The 22,088-nt window shown below is 35.9% G+C and overlaps 1 long non-coding RNA gene across 2 annotated transcripts in view; it reads left to right on the top strand.

The window, feature by feature from the left end:
- The window catches only part of LOC141515008 (uncharacterized), a 130,565-nt gene extending 108,915 nt beyond the window's left edge, over nt 1–21,650 (top strand). For both annotated transcript variants that reach the window (XR_012476189.1, XR_012476188.1), the window contains exons 2-3: nt 20,200–20,314; nt 21,118–21,650. This is a non-coding gene — a long non-coding RNA (uncharacterized LOC141515008). The remainder of the gene's footprint in view (nt 1–20,199; nt 20,315–21,117) is intronic.
- Nucleotides 21,651–22,088: the final 438 nt, after the last annotated feature.

The following is a 22,088-nucleotide window of genomic DNA, read 5'->3' as shown; positions in this document are numbered from 1 at the left end:
TGTTGACCAAGGACACAACTGGAAGACCTTAGGGTCTTTAATGTCTGACCAAGTTCTAAGTACCCTGTAACTTTTGCTGCCATTGTCTTTATGACCATTTGGAACAAATTGTTCTCATCCACCCAACCCAACAGCAGAAGTCTCCTTGATTCCCCTACCTCTGGTTTGAGACTTGCATGTTATCCTCAACTTATTTTAGTCTAGCTACCTAGACAGTTTTGTCAGGGTATGCTGCTCATATTATATCTTCTTGGAGCCACAGGTGAGGGTGACAGATGCATATAAAATGTAAAGAACATGTATGTGTAAATATATTTATATATGTATATACTCTAAGCATAAATGGGTTTGTATACAAAATTGTTATATATTTGTGTAATTGAATATATTGTTTACTTGATTCTGCTTATTTCATTTTGCATTTGTTTCTACAAGTCTCCTGTTTCTTTGAATTCATCATTGTTATTTCTCATTGCACAATACCATAGTTTTTTTCAATCCTTCAACAATTGATATATATTCTGTAATTTTGCTTCCATAAAGAATGTTATTATGAATTTTTGCATATATAATGGACTTTTATTCCTGCCTTCATCTTTCTGGGGTAAATACCCAGTTGTTGGATTGCTAGACCAAAAGACAGAAAAAGAAAAGAAACACATTTCTTGCATGATTCCAAATTGGGATCTATAAAGATTGAACTATTTCATAACTCTGCCAATGACACATCTTTTAAAAATGTAGTGATTTAGGGGCAGTTAGGTGGCACAGTGAATAGAGCACCGGCCCTGGAGTCAGGAGTATCTGAATTCAAATCCGACCTCAGACACTTAATAATTACCTAGCTGTGTGGCCTTGGGCAAGCCACTTAACCCCACTGACTTGCAAAAACCTTAAAAAAAGTAGTGATTCAGAATGTGTTTTCTATGAACTATTTTAGGTACAGTTATGTGGTATATGGAAAATGAAATGAATGGTGAAAGAAAGGTTCAATCTTCCCAGCATAACAACTAATTAAATAATGTATGGCAACTGATCAACAAACTGGGATCAGAACTCTTTAACTTAGGTCTGAACTTTGAATACAGGGGGGAGGTGACTTTTATGCATTTAAAAACAATTAATCAAAGAAGACCAATTAATTAATACAGCATACAAGATATAGCATAAGGTATTCTCATTTCTTAATTAGAAATATAAATATATTTATATAATATATTATATATGTATATAATTTTATAAAATATAATATTAAGGACTTTCCAGGTTGGAAGGGGGAGAGTAAACAGATGCAAATCCCTGAATTCTGAGTCCTACACTTCTTAAGAATCTATAAATGGTAACAGCAATTAATCAGTATGGGGTCAGTTTTCAGAACAACATAACTTAGGTCCTTAGTTAAGGGTCTTTAAGCAACAGGAAGGAGTGGTTCAGCTTCCCAAATACACAGGGTTAGGTCCAGACAATTACAATGAAGTTTTCCCCAAATTCCCTCAATTAAATAGTTTTCTCCCAGGACAAAAATTGAATCCATAATCAAATAGAAAGGGAAGTGAGCTAGTCCCAGAATTAAGTCATAAGATGAAGTCAGTGAGGTTCATTCAGTTCTCACAATTAGCTGCTTATTGTCCTGGTCCCCTTAATTTCTACACACATCAGTGAGATTTGCCCATCATCTGCACTTGCACTAAAGCTACTGAGTCTATTCTTCTCTTGTCTTTTAAATATAACTTTTTTAATATATTTGCATTTATTTGTACATATTTCCTAACTTTTTAAAGCATCCAGAGATTGTGACTTTCTAATTTTAATTCATATTCTTAGTGCACTTTACCCATGATATCTACTAGGGAGGTGGTAATTAATTTTCTGGAACAAATTATAACCAATGAAGGACAAATGATTGTGAGACAGAAATAAAAGTAATCATAGAAGAAAGTGTGTAGCTCGTCTTATGGTACTGTAGGATGGGAATGTACATTTTTTTAGACACTTGAGAAGATTTTAAAATTTGAGAGAGAAAATAACTCTAATTCCATGAACTTAGGAAAGGAAGATTGTTAAAGAGGACTGACGTTTATAGAAATGAAATTCTGATAACAATCAATAACTCCACAGAGAATGAAAGAGGAGAGGCATGAAAAGGGATAGATAGGAATGGTTTTAGTTTGGCATAACCTGTTTGTTGTTGCTGGGTTGTCTTTTTCTTGTGCTATTTTTACCTTTTTTTTCAATACTTTTTATTTTGACATGGTACACTTGCAAGTAAATCTGTTGAATAATATTTCCTCCAAAATATTTAAGTAAAACCAACAATAGAATAATTGCAGTAGAAAATCTCTCACTTTTAATTTTCTTAGTTTATAAATTATTACCAACAGAAAGGAATAGATGTATTTTTTAAATTTATTTTTTATTCTCATTTTGTACAAATGTTTTTCACATTAATAAAATATTCTTGTTTACAAGTAAACAAAATACCCCTCCCCCATGAATATAGATAGACTTGCTTGGGCGAAAAAAGTAAAGGGGAGAGAAAAAATTAAAATTAAAAAAAATAATAGTAATAATTGTAGGTATGGCCAGGTGGCGCAATGGACGAAGCACCAGCCCTGGAGCCACGAGCACTGGAGTCCATATCCAGCCTCGTAAACCCAACAATCACCCAGCCATGTGACATGCAAGCCACCCAATCGGTCCCCACTGCCCTGCAAAAACCAAAAAGAATAAAAAAAAAAGACCCAAAATAAAATAAAATAGTAATAATAGTAGGGGTGGCTGGGTGGCATACAGAGCATTGGCCCTTGATCCAGGAGCACCTGGGTCCAAATCCAGCCCCAGACACCCAAAGATCACCCTGCTATGTTGCCCAAGGCAGGCCACCCGGCCCCCACCCTCCTCCAAATAATAATGACAAAAAAATGTGCTTCAGTCTTTGTTCCAACACCAACAACTCTGTCATGGGTGGATCACATTCTTTATGATAGGTCCATCACAAAAGTTACTTCCATATTTTTCTACCTTTGCCATTGCTGATCTCAACTCCCTCCTTTCTTATTTCTCCACTACCATGTACTATGTTTTCTCTCTCCTTTCACTCTGACTCTGCTGTAGGGTCGTTGACTGGCTCAGCAGACAGATCCCTAGTCCTGGGGCCAAGAAGCCCTGAGCCCCCATACCACCCCTTAGGCCCAGCATCCACCTGGCCCTATGGTCCTGGGCAGGCCTTCCAATCCCAGCCCTTTGCAAGAAGTAAAAAAGAAAATGTGTTATATCTGACCACTCTCCCACCATGGTCCATCCTCTCCTCCTTTATTCACATCCCCACCCCTTCCCCCTGCTCCCGCCTCCTTCTTAATCCAGATGTCTATACCCCATTGAGTATATATGCTGTTTCCTCTCCTAGCCATCTCTGATGAGAGCAAAGTTTCCCTCATTCCCCCTTGCCTCCCCCTTCCATATCATTGAAATAGCTCATTGTAATAAAAAAAAATCTTATTATGTGAAATATCTTGGACTATTCCCCCTCTCCTTTTTCTTTCTCCCATTCCATTTCCCTTTTCTTCTATTGACTCCATTTTTGCACCATATTTGATCTTTGAATTCAGCTTTCTCCTGTGCTTCAACTATAAAAACTCCCTCTACCTGCTCTATTAACTGAGAAGGTTCATATGAATATTATCAGTATCATTTTTCTATACATGCAGTTCATCTTCATTAAGTCCCTCATATTTCCCCCCTCTCCTCCAATCTCCATGCTTCACCTAAGTCCTGTATCTGAAGATCAAACCTTCTGATCAGCTCTGGCCATTCCAAAAGGAACATTTGAAATTCCCCTGGTTCATTGAAAGTCCATCTTTTTCCCTGAAAGAGGACATTCAGCCTTGCTGGGTAGTTCATTCTTGGCTGCATTCTAAGCTCTTTTGTCTTCCGGTATATTGTATTCCAAGACCTACAAGCTTCCAATGTAGTTGCTGCTAAGTTCTGTGTGATCCTGACTGCAGCTCCACGATATTTGAACTGTGTCCTTCTGGCTGCTTGTAATATTTTCTCTTTGACTTGGGACTTCTGGAACTTGGCTATAATATTCCTAGGGGTTGGTTTTTTGGGATCTCTTTCTTGGGGGGATCGATGGATTCTCTCCATTTCTATTTTGCCCTCTGCTTCTAGAATATCAGGGCAATTTTCCTGTAGTAATTCTTTGAAAATGATGTCAAGGTTCTTTTCCTGATCATGACTTTCAGGTATTCCAATAATTTTTAAATTATCTTTCCTAAGTCTGTTTTCCATATCAGTTGTTTTTTCAATGAGATATTTCACATTTTCTTCTAATTTTTCATTTTTTTGGTTTTGAAGTATTGATTCCTGATTTCTGGTAAATTCATCAATCTCCCTGAATTCTATTCTTTGTCTGAAGGATTTGTTCTACTCAGAGAGTTTTCTTATCTCTTTTTCCATCTGGCCAATTTTGCTTTTTAAAGCATTCTTCTCCTCAATAACTTTTTGAACTGTTTTATCCATTTGACCTAAGCTGGTTTTTAGCATGCTATTTTCTTCAGCATTTTTTTTTTTTGGATTTCCTTGACTAAGCTGCTGACTTCATTTTCATGTTTTTCCTGCATCTCTCTCCTTTCTTTTCCCAGTTTTTCTTGGAGTCTTTAGATGCAGGAACTTGTGCTTCCTCATCTTCAGACTTAGTATTTTGATCCTTCTTGGTCTCATTTGCAAAGTATTTCCTCAATAGTCTGCCTCTTATTTCTCTGCTTGCTCATTTTCCCAGCCTGGGCCTGGTTTTGGGGTACTTCCTAAGCCTTTGGGACACACCCACAACTGTCTCAGTGTGTGAGGCTCTGTCCTCCCTCCTGGTCTGTGAACCATAAGTGACCATAAGTGCCCCCTTCTCCCACGGGGCCGAGGTGGGGGCACCCTGTTGTTCTATGGGGGGGCCCTAGATTGGGATCAGGATCTGAATGTAGTCAGAGCCCCAGAGTCCTTTTCCAGGGGCATAGGACAGAGCTCGGCAGTCTTTCTCTCTTCACTCCCCTCCCTCAGCTCAATCGATGTATTTTTTTAATATGATATTTTTGTCCTATTTTGTTCTATTTTAACTTTTGTTCATTTTGTTGAATCATTGCTTAATATTGATGGGTGGCATGATAAATGTTTACTAATCCTTCTCTGAAAATTAAATGTTTTAAACTTAATCTGCATCATACACATTTCTCCTATAATTTTCTTAAGTCCAGACAATCAATAAAACCCCAATTTTTAGTATTTCCTGATTTATAAGGTATAAGTGGTCACACTGAAAACTTAACAATCATCTCTTAAGACCTGGATTGAACTGGTTTCAGCACAGTGTATATTATTATTGTGATTTTTCTTCCTTCATATCAGTTCATCCATCTTTCTATGTTTCTCTATATTCTTTGAGTCTATTATTACTTACAGTGCAATAATAATTCATTCCATTCATACATCACAATTTTTTTCATCCATTCCCCAGTTATTGGAGACCTACTTTGGCTCAGGATTTATTACCATGTATAATACTTTTAGAATATTTTTCTTTTTATGTAATAAACATCTTTACTTTATGCCAGAGCCCAATTGGATACATATTCCCTTAGTATTCTTGGCTATCCTGAGGTATTTCAGTATCTTTCATTTCTAGATTACTTGGCCCCAACTGATTGGGTTCCTTCAGGTATTATACTGAACCAGTGAACTGGTTAAATGGAGCTGGAAACCTAGTTCCATCTCACAGTGGGTAACTTTTATAAAGAGATATTTATTTCAAAGATATACCAAGAAAAAAATGTACAAAATTTTCCCCTAGTACCTTTGGGACATATTCATCACTATACCATCTTGTTACCAGAGGAGTAAGTTCAAATTTTAGCTGAATTCCTACATTAACACTGGTTCCCAACAAGTTCATGTTCAAAGTCAACATCACTACTAAATTAACTCCTTCTGCTCTACTTGGGTCCTGAAGATCACTACCAAATGTTCCTTCTTGTCCCTTAAGGAATCATTGCTACCTATACCTGGCAGACTGCGCTCCCATTACCTATGATGCAAAAAAAAGGGCCAAGGACCAATAGGAAAAAAAGACTCTTTATCTTTAAAGCATGGTCTTGCACCAGATATTATGAAAATAAGTCATTGAATTTTACCAGATGTGAAAAGGACAAAATTAAATCAGACCTTTATGAAGACATTGATAGTTCTGGCTACATAGCCTCCCCAACCATGTAGCTAGCAATTAGAACCAGTTACAGAATGTCAACATGTATTTCAAATATTTTCAAGATATTTCTTTTACAAATTATCTTGGTTCTCCTAGAAGTGATTTCATAGCATTCTCCAAGAGGTTGTCATTGTTGCTGTTCATTTGTTTCAATCCCGTGTGACTCTCTGTGACTCCATTTGGAGTTTTCTTGGCAAAGATATTGGACTGGTTTGTTATTTCCTTCTCCTGCTCATTTTACAGATGAGAAAACTGAGGCAAACAGATATTAAGTAACTTGCCCAAAATCATACAGCTAGTTAAGTGTCTGATGCCAGATTTGAACTAAGTCTTTCTGACTCTAGAATAAGCACTTCATGCATTGCACCACCTAGCTACCCATCACCTGAGCAAGTTAATAGAATCTACATGTACCTGATGGCCATTCTATTTAACTAAAGCTTTTTTAGTTTTTTTTTTTTTGCAAGGCAAATGGGGTTAAGTGGCTTGCCCAAAGCCACACAGCTAGGTAATTATTAAGTGTCTGAGACCAGATTTGAACCTAGGTACTTCTGACTCCAGGGCCGGTGCTTTATCCACTGTGCCACCTAGCCGCCCCTTAAATAAAGTTTTATTGATGCTTTTGGTTTTTATATATCAGTCATTTCAGGTGCACTCCACCTCAACTGACTGCAGTGAATATTCTTTCCTTTATTAAACACCTGATTTGTTAAGCATAACCTACTCTCTGAAAATGACAACCAATGGGTCTTTCCCCATTGTCAATAACCTATTTGATTTATAGTCTTGAGAATCTCTGGGTCACAGGGTTAAGACATTTAATTATTTTACTTTCATAATTTGAAATTATTTGAACTACTGGTTGAACTAATGATATGAAATGTTCTGTATGAAACCTGCCAATTCTTAATTCTTGTGTCTTTTCCCCAAGGTATTCACTAACTATCCTCTTAATACAACAATAGTTCTTGAGAATTTTGACAGGAAATCAAGCCTACTAGCTTATGGTTTGTTAATTTTTGCCTCTTTTTCCTTTCCTTTTTTTTAATACCAGATTGTCCTTTTCCACTCTTTTGACTCATTTCCCAGTTTTCATGACAATAGCAGTTAAAGTAGTGGATAGTGTTCCAGGCCTGGAATCTCCTTTTTTTTTTTTTTTTAAGGGTTTTTTTTTGTGAGACAATGGGATTAAGTGGCTTGCCCAAGGCCACACAGCTAGGTAATTATTAAGGGTCTGAGGTCGGATTTGAACTCAGGTACTCCTGACTCCAGGACCAGTGCTCTATCCACTGTGCCACCTAGCCACCCCCCCCCCCCCCCCCATCCCCAGGCCTAGAATCAAGAAGACTTGAGTTCAAATCTGGTCTTAGACATTTACTAGTTGTGTGATGCTGGGCAAGTCACTTAACTCTGTTTGCCTCTGTTTCCTCATCTATAAAATGAACTAGAGAAGGGAATGGCAAACCACTCCAGTATCTTTGCCAAGTTACTAAATGGGATCACAATGAGTTAGACAAGACTGAAAAAAATTTACTGAACAACAGCAAGCAGAGACTCAACAACCATAGTCATTAGTTCTTTCTGTAATTGGAGCTTAGTGACTTAAACTCACCAAGAGCAGCTTATCTATACCGTTTACCTATGAGATCCTTTCTTATCTAGGGTTTTGATTCACTATTAACCTTTTTCTTATTGTGTCCTTTTCAGTCCAATGAACATTCTTCTTGGAAGAGAAAACAAATGCAAAATAGGAGTTCTTTTCCCTCTGCTTTTGGTTAATAATTATTGTCCTATTCATAGGTATTTTTTTGCTATAACTTTATTTCTCTAATATTTAGCTCAATATTTTGCACATTTGTTTTATGGAGAATTCACATAAGGCAAGTACTCACATGGTAGTGAGAACAGTCAATACAAGGACACTCTCAATTTCTCTCTTAAGAACTTTGGAATTGATTGTATAATATCGGAGACACTGCACAGGACTGCCCAGTCCCAACAGAGAAAGGTGTTGTGCTCTAGGACCAAAGCAAAATTGAAGTAGCTTAAAAGAAACACAAGATGCACAAATTTGGAGAATACTTCCCAAATGTTCATATGGATTATTTGTGCCCAAGCTGTGGTAGAACATTTTGAGATCATGTTAGTCTGATTAGACACAGTTAGACACACTGTAACTTGATTAAGAGTGATGTCACTTCGATGCTTTTTGAGAATGAAGAACAACAACCAACCAACAAAAATCATGCCACAGAAAACACTGGAATGAGTAAAATGGGGATTAAAGGAAGAAGACAGTTGAAATATGATTTCTATCTTCAAATATCTGAAAGACTGTTGTTTGGAAGAGCTCAATATAAGGACTTGAAATTTTATCACATCATCACATTATAGTTTTGGTAAATTGACCATTAGTTTCCTTGGGAATAATTCCCCAAATGGGGAGGAGAATGGGAAGAACAAAGTCATAAAGTGTGTTTATATAATTTCATTTTAAATGGTCAAAATCTAATCAGCCTCTTTGCCTAAGGAGTGTCCCTCTTTCATAATGACTATTGTTGTTAATATACCTTGAGGAATGAAGAAGCCAGAGCAGTTCTCAAACTTATGTTTGCTAGCATTATCACAATCATTTAATAATAGCCCTCAGATAGATGGGGAGATGCTTTACGAGGGAGACACATACACCAGGGGCTCATTTGAAGGCTAGCAATTACCTGAAGCAAGTGATTTTTCTTTCAAGGTGTAAGAGGAGAGAGCTAAAACCCTGTAATTTGATATGTAGGCAAGAAGCAATGTGGAAGGAATTATAATATTATGGAATTTTTTTATGTAGCACTTGTGATAGCAAGCATTTTAGAAACATTGTTTCATCAGTCTTCATAATAGCAAGTATTAGATTCCCTATCCTTGAAGACAAAATCAAAACAGGGAGAGGTTTGAGCTATTTGTCTGTAGCTTCAGAATAAGTCAATGACAAGGATAATGATAATAAAGGAAATAGCCTTCTTTTGTGTAATAAAGCATTTTTATATACATTATCCTCTTTGATCCTGACAATAATGTGGGGTGGTATGTAGTACAAATCTTGTTTTCCTCATTGTACAATGTCTCAGAGAAGTTTTTAGTTTGCCTCTAGTTCCAAAGTTATTTATTCCAAAGTTTTAAGTGACAGTCTTCCAAACTTTGAATTCATTATTCTTTTCACTATACATCCAGGGTTATCTTCAGTTATCCTGATCTATATCTTGCCACTGGACCCAAGGAAATATAGAGGAGAAAGTAAGACTAGGGATTTTGCATAGCTCTCCCTCACTTAAATCTGATTAATTTGCAAGCCATGGCATCACTTTCCTGTTGTCATTGGTCCTCTCTTATAAATAGCACTGTGATAGAAATGAAACTAAGCTACTAATGAAGTAGAAGAAATATTGACCACTTTCTACCTATTTGACCTTGGACAATCAATTTAACTTCTTCAGGCTCCAATGACCTCAACTATAAAATTGGTGGGGAGGGGGAGGTGAGGGAGCGGGTTTATTCTAGAGGTTCACTAAGGTTCCTTTTCACCCTTTATCTGAAATCCTATGTCCCAAAATTAATAGTATTCACTTTTTCCTCTTTAGTTGTATTACTTTGCCTCAAACTGAAATTGAAACAAAAGGTAATGTATGATCTGTGAGAGAAAGAATCATTTTTTAAATCATTAAACTGTTATCATCATAATGAAAATGGAAACATGCAGTATTATCCACTGATAATGGAACTCCTGAGGTGGTGATATATATTTTAAAGTAACTTGTGCCACCAGTTCCTTATGAGTCTCTCACCAGACTGTTCCTAGTCATTCTATCATTGCCATTTTTAAATCAGTTACACTGGCCTACTTGCAGTACACCGAATATAAATAACAATATTTCCCACCTCTGTGACTTTGCACTGGCCATGTCCCCTATGACTATAGTACTCTGGTTCCTCAATACTACTTTTTAGATTTCCAGACTTCCTCCAAAGCTGAGCTCAAAGCCTACCTTCTCCTAGAGGTATCTTCTAATCTCTTATTCCCCCACCTAGACCTCCTATCTCTTTTATATTGCTATTGTTTGTCATTCAGTCATGTTCAACTCTCTGTGACCCTGTTTTAGGATTTCTTGGCAAAGACACCGGTGTCATCTGCCATTTTCTTTTTTAACTCTTTTTACAGATGAAGAAACTGAGGCATATAGAATTAAGTGACACGCCCAGGGTCACACAGCTAGATTTGAGGCTAGATTTGAACTCAAGTCTTCCTGAGTTTCTCTAAATTTTGCCACCTAGCTGCCCCCCACCATTTAGATATCATTCCATCTATTCTGTCTATATCTTGTTTGTCCCTAAATATTTGCAGGCTCTCTCCCTCATTAGAATGTGAACTCCTTGAGGGCAGAAGTAACATTTCCCCCTTTTCTTTAGAGCCCTGGGGTTTAGCACAATGTCTGACTCATAATAAATACTTATTAATAGACTAGGATTAGTGGATAGAACTATCCACAAAGAGAGAGGTAGGGGCTTGATCTGAGGCTCATGACCTAGAAGTCAGCAGTTTGCCTTTGTTGGTCAGTCTCAGAGTCATCTGACTCAGTTGTTGGAAAATACCCTGCTGAGTGGTTCTCATCTCCTGTTTGCTTTCACCCTGTGCCTCAGGAACTATTTAATGAGCTTTTTTTCCTCTTTATTTTAAAAATAAACTAAACTAAACCTAATGTACTGTTCTAAGTCTGCTTTTTTGTAGGGTAATTTATTAAATGAGGGTGAATACTGGAACACACCAGGACAGTATGTTCCAATGGGCTTCTAATAATCAGATGATCACTTTCTTGGCATGTTTCATCTTTCACAAAGGTGCTAATTAAGAGGATTCAGCCAAATTGGCTTTGAATTTCTCAGGAGATCCTTTATCCAGATAACTACTCTATTAATAAAGTAAATCTCAATATATAAATGGTTTAAAAAGTGATTTGATGAACAATTTCCCCCAACCACATTTTGTGTAGTATAGACAAATAGACAGGTAAAACAGAATTTGTTAAACATTTATTATGTATCAGGCAAAGAACTTTGAACTCAAGTGCAGATAAAAGCATGGAAATGATCCCAGCCCTCAAAGAATTTGAGTTCTAATGAATGAAGACCATATACAAAGGAGAACTGCAAAGCAGATTTGTAGGTATGACTGGAAACATACAGGAAGACTTATGAATGACTGGAAGAAAGCAATATAAGGACAAAGTTGTCCTCTCAAAGCTTTGCATTGTTCAAAGGATGGAGTCCAAATTTCTACTAGGGAGGGAGTGAAAATAATAGTCTAAGAGGAGTCAAATGGAGATAGCAGTGGCAGATATACATATATATATATATATATGTATGTATGTATATATATATATATATATATATATGTATGAAGCTATCAGTGACACTGTAAACTAATTCTTACTTAAATTCTATGGTGTGGAATTATCAATTAAAAGATTTTAGTACTGGTATAGAAGTTCAGAACTGTTAATATGACACAGGGTTCTTCTTTATTATCAGTGTCTTAGAAATCCTAAAACAGAACCCATACATTCATAGAGTCATTCATTCACATTAATCCATTCATCAATGGAAATCTAGTCCAAGATCAAAATTCATAAATGTGCTGAGATGTCATCCACATGAAAGGAAATAGGAAGTTGCTTCTGGGAGAGTCATGAAGTTTGGAGAATATGATTCTAGTTGACTGACCATATGGTTGGGAGGAATCTTTTTCAATTGGAGGCTAAATAGTTGGACTTATTAGCATCTTCAAAAGGTTCTGAATTTGCATGAGCCATGACTTATGCTGTCTTCACATCTTTAAAAGCAAAATAATTCCTTTAATAACTTCAAGAGAGAGAAGGATGCTGAGAAAGAAAAGACCATGGGGTCTTCCTCTCCTCCCAAAGGGATCACGTGGCCCCTTAGAAACAGGCTTATATCCTTGATCTTTGCCTTCATTATTTTCTGTTTTAGGTTCAGGGTATGGAGGTTCTAATCTGGGCTAGAACTACAAGGCTCAGGAATCCTGAAGGGTAGGCATATATTTACAGTCCAGCCTAAATACCCAAGAAGCAAGTATGAAGGACTTTAGCCCATTAACTATGAATTTGGTGAGATAAATGTAATACCTGAGCTATGTTGTGACCTTAATCACATCTTTTCTCCCACCAAGGCAATATTGAGCAATTATGTCTTGAGGTTTTGGTGGGAAAATTTTAGTAAGTTTATTCTTGCTGTATCTGTGAAGGAAATGTCCTTTTGTATAAACTGATTGTTATTAGACAGTTTACTGGAATTAGATTCTCAGTCATTGACCTCTTAAAATGGTGGAACACAGTTTGTTGGGACTCTACCCATTTGTAGTAGAGAAAGAGATCCTCTCAACTCCTCAGTATACCTTTTTTGGGGAGATTTAAAAAACATGTCCCAGAACATACATATTACCAAGAAAAAAAATCATTAATCACTTTTGTCTCATCTTTTGCATTCTCTTGGTTTGATTTTTGTAATAATTTGTATCTGTAGTGAAAGAATAGCAATAACAAGAATAATTAAGATTTCTATAATGTTTTTATTTATAGACATGGTAAAAACATTTTATCTACCAAGTAACATAGCGATGATGGATTGTTGAGTAGTGTTGATTTACAACATACTTTTTGGACATAGGCAATAAGGAGATTTTTTTCTTCTTGATTATACATTTTTTGCTACAGGGATATTGTTTTTTTAATTATGAAGAAATTGAGAGGGAGAGAAAATAGATTTTTATTAATTGAAAAAATTAAATTAAAAATTATTTAGAGTGCTTTTCTTTCAACTTGGTAAATCAGTCCACTGCATAACCACATTTGACCTTTACAAAAACTTGGAATATAAGTACTATTATTATTATCTTCTTTTTTACAGTTGAAGAAATTGAGACAAACAGAGGAAAAATGACTTATGATAAGAGTGTCTGTGGCCAGATTTGAAAGGTCTTCCAGATTTTAGATCTATTCCTCTGCCCATCTCATCACCTGCCTGCTTATTGTTTTAATAAGGGAAATAACCTCTATTAGGCTCATTAGGGAAACAGGGATGGTAGAACTCTTCTGAGATTATGGAATAAATATAATTTAACTTCTCATCGGCAGAGAATTCAGTTACTAATCATAAACTGATATAAGGTTGTTTGCAGAGAGCATTTAGGGTCAGAAACAAGAAAAATAAGGGAGATAAAAGCACAGATTTCAGAACTGTGTTAAAGAAAAAATTCTATGCTTTCTTATTGTCACTAAGAGAAGTAAGCTCAGCTAAGTAGAGAAGCATCTTGGGAGCAGATAATCAGAGAAGTCACCAAATGAATTGACTGTTTTTACTGAAAAGTTATACCTTGGTCAAGTGCAATATGAATCAGCTCAATTTAGTTGTGGAGACATCTGTTTAACAAAAGTTATATTTATTAAAGAACTTTTAAGGAGAGCTGCTGAGATGGAAGGAGGTTTCTGAAGCTTAGTCTTCCAGAGTTGTCTTGAGTATTTTCCTCATTCATACCAGTTTATGGTGGTGGGGGGTGCCCTGGGAGTGAGCGACCTCAAGTTATAGGTGAACCATAATGCATTTATTATTTCTGCATTTTCTTTAAATTGTGAAAATCTATTTCATAAATCTCTATTTGATATATGTCTATCTCTATTAGATACATAGGTATGGATAGATACTTAAATAAATAACTGAATAGATATCTATATATCTCTATTTTGATATAGCTAAGTAGATAGCTACTGTATAGATGTTCACATTTTAAAGAAAATGCAAAAATAATAAATGCATATATATATAATATATTTCAATTGATAAGTGATGACTTTTTTAGAGATCTAAATGTATCCCCATTTTGAAACACTGGTTTTATATGAATGGAAAAATATTAGTAGGCATATCTAATATCTGAAACAGTGACTAAGGTGAGTATATTGTTCCATAGAATTACTCCTGTGACCCTGAGAGATCTTGAGTATAACCATTTAGGGAACATGGCCCTGCCAATGTGAAGACAGAATGGAGTAAGTTAGCCCAGAGAATGTATAAATGTCCACACTCCCTATGTGAGGATGCCTATATTTCATTAAAGTAGCTTTATCCTTTGTTCTTAAATCCTCAGTCAGAAATCTTGTTCTGACATATCTAGTAGCTTAAAATTTCCTTGCCCATGAGTTGGGCAATCTCATTACCTCCATTCCCACAGCAATGCTACATTCAAGCAAATGACATGTATTTTAACACTGCAGTTTATCCATAGCTTTAATACAATTTCTGGCTTAAGAAACTTTTAAATACCTATATATAAATGCCTCCTAATAGTGGAAGAATCTATCAGGTCCAATAAGAAATTGCTTGACTTCTTTGAAACAAAAGGAAAATGGCATAAGAGGTCTGATAAGAGAGGGAAATGTTTGGAAAAGTAGGAGAGGATTTGGAATGTCATTGAAAGTCTTGTAGAAAATCAGACCAAAAAAAGAGAGGAAGAAATCAGAGGAGGAAAAAAAAAAAGATTTCCACAGAGCAGTGAGGGCCTAGTTGACACAAGAGAATATAAATTTGTTATTGACCCAATTGTCAAGTTACATGACTTTCTCCAAAAGCAGTATATAAACAGTAATGGAAAAGGAAGACAAGAGTATGGCAAGGTATGATTGGTCATAGAAAAAGGGGCGGGAATTGAAGGGCAGCAGATACTTCTTGGTTGAACTTATCAAGCAAGGAAAGAAGGGCTATGAAGTCAAAGCAGAAGTAATAGATGGGAAGAAGAGGGAACTGTAGAGGACTTGGAGCTCATAGAACAGATACAAAGAGCATGCAGTGGTTCTTCGCTTCTGCCTACATAGACCCCCTTTGCTTCTGTAAATCCAAAGATAGAAAGGGTGAACTTGAGAATCAAGGTCAGCACCTTATTCCAATGAAAGATGGTGACTCCTTCCAACTTTCTTAAGTCATTGTCCCTCTGGGACTTGAGCAAAGGCCCAAAGTTTGATTTTAAACTACTTTTCTAGTTTTTATTTCCTATCCCTCCTTTTATGTGCTGTATAATGGCCAGATAGGTCTATTAGTTCACCCCATACATGTCCTCTTCAATTCTGTCTCTTGATTAACCTAAATCAGAGATGTCAAATGTGACCTATGGGCCACATGCCCAAATGAAACAAAACTAGATTAAAATATGATTGGGACATATTTAACAAAATAAATAAACATACAACAAAATGTGGACATTTTGAAATTGCCAATATGTAGACTATGAGGATGCTTATGTATGAATTAGTGATACCTGTTTCTATTGACCCCACTGTCCTAGGTATATTACTTCCTGATTCTCCCAGCTGAAAATGATTCCTTCACTTGCAAATTTTTGTAGAATACTTTATTTGGCTGTCTCCTTTACCTTTTATATTCTGTCTTAAATCATATGTCTTATTATCATTGTTCCTATTAGAATGTAAGTTCCTTCATGACAGGGGTTGTGCTAACATATAGTTGGTACTTAATTAATATTTGTTGAATTAGTCCATTTGGATTGGAGCAATATAAGTTTTGTGGATCAATGAACATTCCTTTGCACCCTGGTGATATTTGAAAATGAATGATAAAACTGTTAGAAAGTTTTTGTAGGTGTTAATTAGAAGACATGGGTAGAACATTGAGTATAAATACAAATGGGAGCCACGGTGAGTAAAATATCATAAAAATAGTTTCATTTTTCTCTTTAATTAAGATAACTAGATAACTTTAGTTTCTACTGCTAACTTAACATTCCATTTTTAGCATCACTCTGAAACACTGAAATCTGAATCATTTTCAGCTGGGAGAATCAGGAAGTAATATACCTAGGACAGTGGGGTCAATAGAAACAGGTATCCCTAATTCATACATAAGCATCCTCATAGTTTAAATATTGGCAATTTCAAAATGGCCACATTTTGTTGTATATTTATTTGATTTTTCAAATCTTAAAAAAACCTTGGGACATCAAATTGTCTCTTTTCTTTAAAAAAAATAAAACCAAACATTTCCCTCTTTTATGGTGGGAATTCAAGGTTATATTTTAAATGTCATGCAATTACTTCCCACCTTCTATTTGCCTTACAATGCCTAACCCTACTGTTAGTTTATACAATGACCTCCAGTTCCTCAGTCCCTTAGTTCCTTCTTAGGGCCCTACTCATGACCCCTACACTAGACTCATTCTTTTTTCTTCCTTATTTTGATCCCTTAGCAAACCAGTTCAACATCATACTGTCCTCTTCTTTTGAGTCTCTTACTCCTTTTTCCTATCTCCAGTCTTGCCTAGCCAAGTCTCAGCATTGGATCATTCCCACCATCTGCCTTCATTCCTACCTACATGCTACTAAACGAAGCTGAAGGAAAACCACAAAATTCACAAGACTGCTGACTGGTCCCACTACAAATTTATATTACACAATCTCAACTGAGCTGTCACTGAAACTTGGAAATCCTTTTACACCTCCCTAATGAATTCATATTCTACTTAGAACAGTTCTTCCAAATCGTTTCTTCTGTCTTTGAAGCTCTCTTGACTTCAACTCTCCTCCCCCTCAGCTGAGAAATTCATCTATATTTTACTGAAAAATTTGAGCCATTTGCTGAGAAAACCTCTTCTTCTCATCTTTCAATACTCAACTATCTCCTACTACTATCTCCTCCTCCTTCATCCTTCTTAAATAATGAGGCAAGTCAAACCCCTTCACTAGCACAAGAGATGGTTTCCTACAACAGATCACCTCCTCTATCATCTTAAGGTCTCTCATTTAACTTTATTCTCTATATGTCTACTGACTGCTTCTCAATTACCTACAAACATACCCATGTCTCCTCTATCCTCAAAACCCCTTCATTTGGTTCATTTATCTGTCAAATTCTGAAAATAAAAATGACTAAAGAAACATAGAGGTTATTATACCAACTGTCAACTCTGAAAATACAAAGAACTCTCAGAAGTTATATACTGTTAGCTCTGAAAAATAAAGTAAAATAACAATAAAACCAAAGAACTGGTTATAAGAAAAAAAAATTCTTTATTAAGTTGGAGGAAGGAAATTCGATGTGTGTACTTTTCTAGAAGGAAACATTGTTTATAAGTTTCTGAGATTGAATTTGAATTCATGTCTTCCTGATTTTAGGTCCAGAGATCTACCTATTTTACCACTGAGCTGCTTCTAGGGACTTCTGGATTCCTTACTTAGAGAAATGTCTGGATCACCTGTCCTAGTTATAGCCTCTCAACTAAGGAAGTAATGTGGTACAAAGTAAAGAATGTAGAGAATCAACACAAGTTCAAGAAACTTCCATGATGATGAAGAATTAGATGAATTGGGAGAATGGGGCAACTGACCCGCTGGTTTAAAACTTGCATGTGCCCATGTAGTAGTTTGAGCATTACAAATCACTTCCATATACTTAATCTAACTTAATTCTCCCTATTCCTCCAGAAATTAGACTTTATGTCCTGAAAACTTGGATCTTGCCTTTCACTAACTTCTATTCTGACCTTATTGGGATTGTGTGATTTTGACTAAACTCTGTATGTGCTAGAATTATATCATTGTTATCCCTGTCCAGAGATGTAAATAGGGTGAGGACAAGGGTCCTTTTGTTCCCCACCAAATACCAAAATTCAGAGGGCATTAATAATACTTAAACTCCTTCAGTTACTGTAGCACATAATTGCCATGAGTATTAGTTAAGACAAGAAACAATCATAGTGTGGCTAGGTGGTGGCTAGGTGGTGCAGTGGATAGAGCTCTGGCCCTGGAGTCAGTAGTACCTGAGTTCAAATCTGACCTCAGATATTTAATAATTACCTAGCTGTGTGGCCTTGGGCAAGTCACTTAACCCCATTGCCTTGCACCCCCCCAAAAAAAAACCTAAAAAATTTAATTAAGAAAAAAGAAACAATCAGTGAATATACTTCTAGAAAATTACATTGTCTACTATGGTTGTATTTCCTAGGGAGGGCAATGTTCTGAGATTAATCTCTCTCTTAGTAAGGACTTATTTCCTAGAGTTAAGGGGATGGAGTGTCCATTCCTTCCTCAATTGAATCTCTTTAAAAGTTGATTTTATAGTGTTTTATGAAGTCTGCCATTGGAGTCACAAAGTACATACCCTTTGACCCAGAAATCCACTACATCTATACAAAAGAGAGTAAAAACATGAAAAGAACCTTTATGTACAAAAATATTTATAGCAGTACTTTTTGTGGTGGCAAAGAATTGGAAATTGAGGGGATGCCCTCAAATGAAGAATGACTGAACGAGTTGTAGTATATGATTATGACGGAATATTACTGTGCTATAAGAAAGGTTTGAGCAGAATACTTTCAGAAAAACTTGGAAAGACTTATATGAATTGATATGAAGTGAAGTAAGCAGGACCAAGTGAACATTGTATACAGTAAAAATGATGATCAACTTTGAATGACTTAGTTATTCTCAGAAATACAAAGATCTAAGACAATTCCAAAGGATTCATTATGGAAAATAGTCTCCACCTCCAGAGAAGGGCCTAAGGGCTGAATGGAGATCAAAGCATATTTTTTTGCTTTCCCCCATTTTTATTATGTATTTTCTTTCACAATATGACATATACATATATATATATATATATATATATATATAAAGTTTTTGTAAGGCAAATGGGGTTAAATGGCTTGCCCAAGGCCACACAGCTAGGCAATTATTAAGTGTCTGAGACCAGACCTGAACCCAGGTACTCCTGACTCCAGGGCCGGTGCTCTATCCACTATGCCACCTAGCCACCCCTAGAAATATATTTTGCTTGATTGCATATGTAGAACCTATATCAAAGTGCTTGTCACCTCAGAGATGGGGAGGGGAGTGTGGGAAAGAATTTTTTACTCAGATTTTTTATTTTTTTAAATTTTTTTCATTTAAAAGATTTTATTTTGAGTTTTATAATTTCCCCCTTATCTTATTCCCTTCCCCCACCCCCCACAGAAGGCAATTTACCAGTCTTTATATTGTTTCCATGGTATGCATTGATCTAAATTGAATGTGATGAAAGAGAAATCATATCCTTAAGGAAGAAAAATAAAGTATAAGAGATATCAAGATTACATAAGAAGATATCAGGTTTTTTCCTTAAATTAAAGTAAATAGTCCTTGGTCTTTGTCCAAACTCCACAGTTCTTTCTCTGGATACAGATGACATTCTCCATTGCAGATAGCTCCAAATTTTCCTTGCACTGATGGAATGAGCGAGTCTATCAAGGTTGATCATCACCCCCATGTTGCTGTTAGGGTGCACAGTGTTTTTCTGGTTCTGCTAATATCATTTAGTGTCAGTTCATGCAAATCCTTCCAGGCTTCCCTGAATTCCCATTCCTCCTGGTTTCTAATAGAACAACAGTGTTCCATGACATGCATATGCCACAATGTGTTAAGCCATTCCCCAATCGAAGGACATTTACTTGATTTCCAATTCTTTGCCACCACAAACAGGGCTGTTATGAATATTTTTGCACAAGTGATGCTTTTACCCTTTTTTTGTCATCTCTTCAGGGTATAGACACAGTAGTGGTATTGCTGGATCAAAGGGGATGCACATTTTTGTTGCTCTTTTGGATGTAGTTCCAAACTGCTCTCCAGAAAGTTTGAATCGGCTCACAGCTCCACCAACAATGTATTAGTGTCCCAGATCTCCCACATCCCTTTCAACTCTGGTCATTGTCCTTTCTGGTCATATTGGCCAATCTACTCAGTTTTTAATAAAAAATGTTAAAAATGATTTTTACATGCAATTAGAAAAATAAAATATTAAAAATAATGATAAAAATGCTCTGAATCTCTGAATCTATTTCTCTTTTCTAGGCCTAGAGAGTGTTCATTCAGCACCATGGACCAGCTCAGCTATATTGCAAGAAAGACTCAACATGTCCTCAGTCCTTGAATGGGACAGCATTACTTACTCAGCTTATGGTATTTGGTCAGTTCTTCTGAATGCAGTTGGTCTAATCATTGCAGATAACCTGGAAATGGGTTATATAAAATTACTAATCAAACAATAAAAGTATTTGAATGACACATTATTCAATGCCATAGTTAACTCAATATCATAATTATGTACAATGTACCATTTGAATAAACCCCTAATAAAAATTCCAGACTTTAAAAGCAGATTCATTACAGGGCTTCATAAAATACAGTGCAAAAAGTATTTGATTTGGGATTGAAGTTCCAGGGTTCCATTACTATTTGCCTTACTAACTACTTGTGTGACTTAGGGCAAATCATCAGTTCTCTGTACTTTGGTTTTCTCATCTGTAAAATGAGAGAGTTGAACCATACAGATATTAATAGCCTTTCTAGATCTAAAACTAAGATGTTATGAATTAATTTAAAAAATCAGTCACTTCTCCTCCCCCCTTTTTGGACTAGACATTTGATTTTATTAATTTAGGGATTGTGTAGCATGGAAACCAATGCAGATCAGCAAATATTCTGCCACTTGCAGTATCTGAAATCTGCCAAGGGTAAGGAGGCCCTATGGATATTCATAGCTTACCCAGTTAGTGTTATCAGAGGCCAGACTTCTCACCAGGTCTTTCTGACTCAAATTAGCTCTGGATCCACTAAGCCCTATCTCCTATCCCCATTCTCTTATTTTAAAATGTGAGGTTTATAAAAATTTTATTTCCTTTCCACTTTTTCAGAGTAGCACTTATTGTCTAAGAAAAAAATCACTGCATCAAAGGAAACTCTAATTGAAAACTTTACCTTTCATTTCAGTCAACTGCCTTGCAAACTACTGACATCAATCATAAGGAACAAATGGGGGGAGACTGCATCAATGCCACCTCATGGAAGAATGAAACAAAGCATGTACCATCTTTATATATATATCTATATCTGCAAGGGCTTATACAATATGAACTGGAGTAGGGGTATCCCCTTTTGATTTTGAAACAGACAAGCATCATTCCAGTTTAATCCTTTGTTGTAGTATTATTGATCACCTTTTGTCATTTATTTAGGCTCCTTTAATTTCTGCAATTCTGAAAGTCAATCATTTTGATTTTTTAAACACAGGCAATTAGACTATCTCTCTAGATAATGAAAGGAGAACTGTCTTTTGTAGAAAAAATACTTCATTATACACATAATACTAGATTTGAAGAATGCTTCAAAGAAATGTTTAGTACCCAACAAAACCAGAAACTAGATAAAGTTGGAGATCAGGAGAGGGAAAGAATATTTGGGACATAGCTTGGGGGTAGAGATCAAGGGAACATCTTCACATTATTTTCTTTAGCTTAAGTTTCCTTCATGTCATTTCTCTACTTTATTTTGTATTGTAATAAATTGACTTTAATGATAGATTAAAACAAAATAAAACACTGTCCTCAATCCTGGAATCAGAAATATTCTTATAAGTTTGAATTTTTTTTCTTTTACTTCCCATACTTAGAACACATAGTACGTCAAGTTATCTGGTTTTAGTAAGCTTATATAAATTACCCGAAGAAGTTCTATTAAAGATCATTACAGCCATTTTTATTTTGTGGTGGATTTTTGATTGAAACTCTGTCACGACCTTGAGCCTACATTCATATTAATTTTTTTTCCAATAGGTATCCAAATGGTCCTGTACAACTCAAGGGACAATATTATTGAATATAGCAAAGAGAGTGCTTGGTTTGAAGAGAGGGAGAGTGTTGGAAATGATATTCTGCTAGGTATCTACTTCTTTTCTGCCTGCC

The sequence above is a fragment of the Macrotis lagotis genome, chromosome 2 (assembly GCF_037893015.1).
Source record: "Macrotis lagotis isolate mMagLag1 chromosome 2, bilby.v1.9.chrom.fasta, whole genome shotgun sequence".
NCBI classification, from domain to species: domain Eukaryota; kingdom Metazoa; phylum Chordata; class Mammalia; order Peramelemorphia; family Peramelidae; genus Macrotis; species Macrotis lagotis.
Note: the sequence above shows the minus strand (reverse complement) of the source record. Positions and strands in the feature narration are given on the sequence as shown.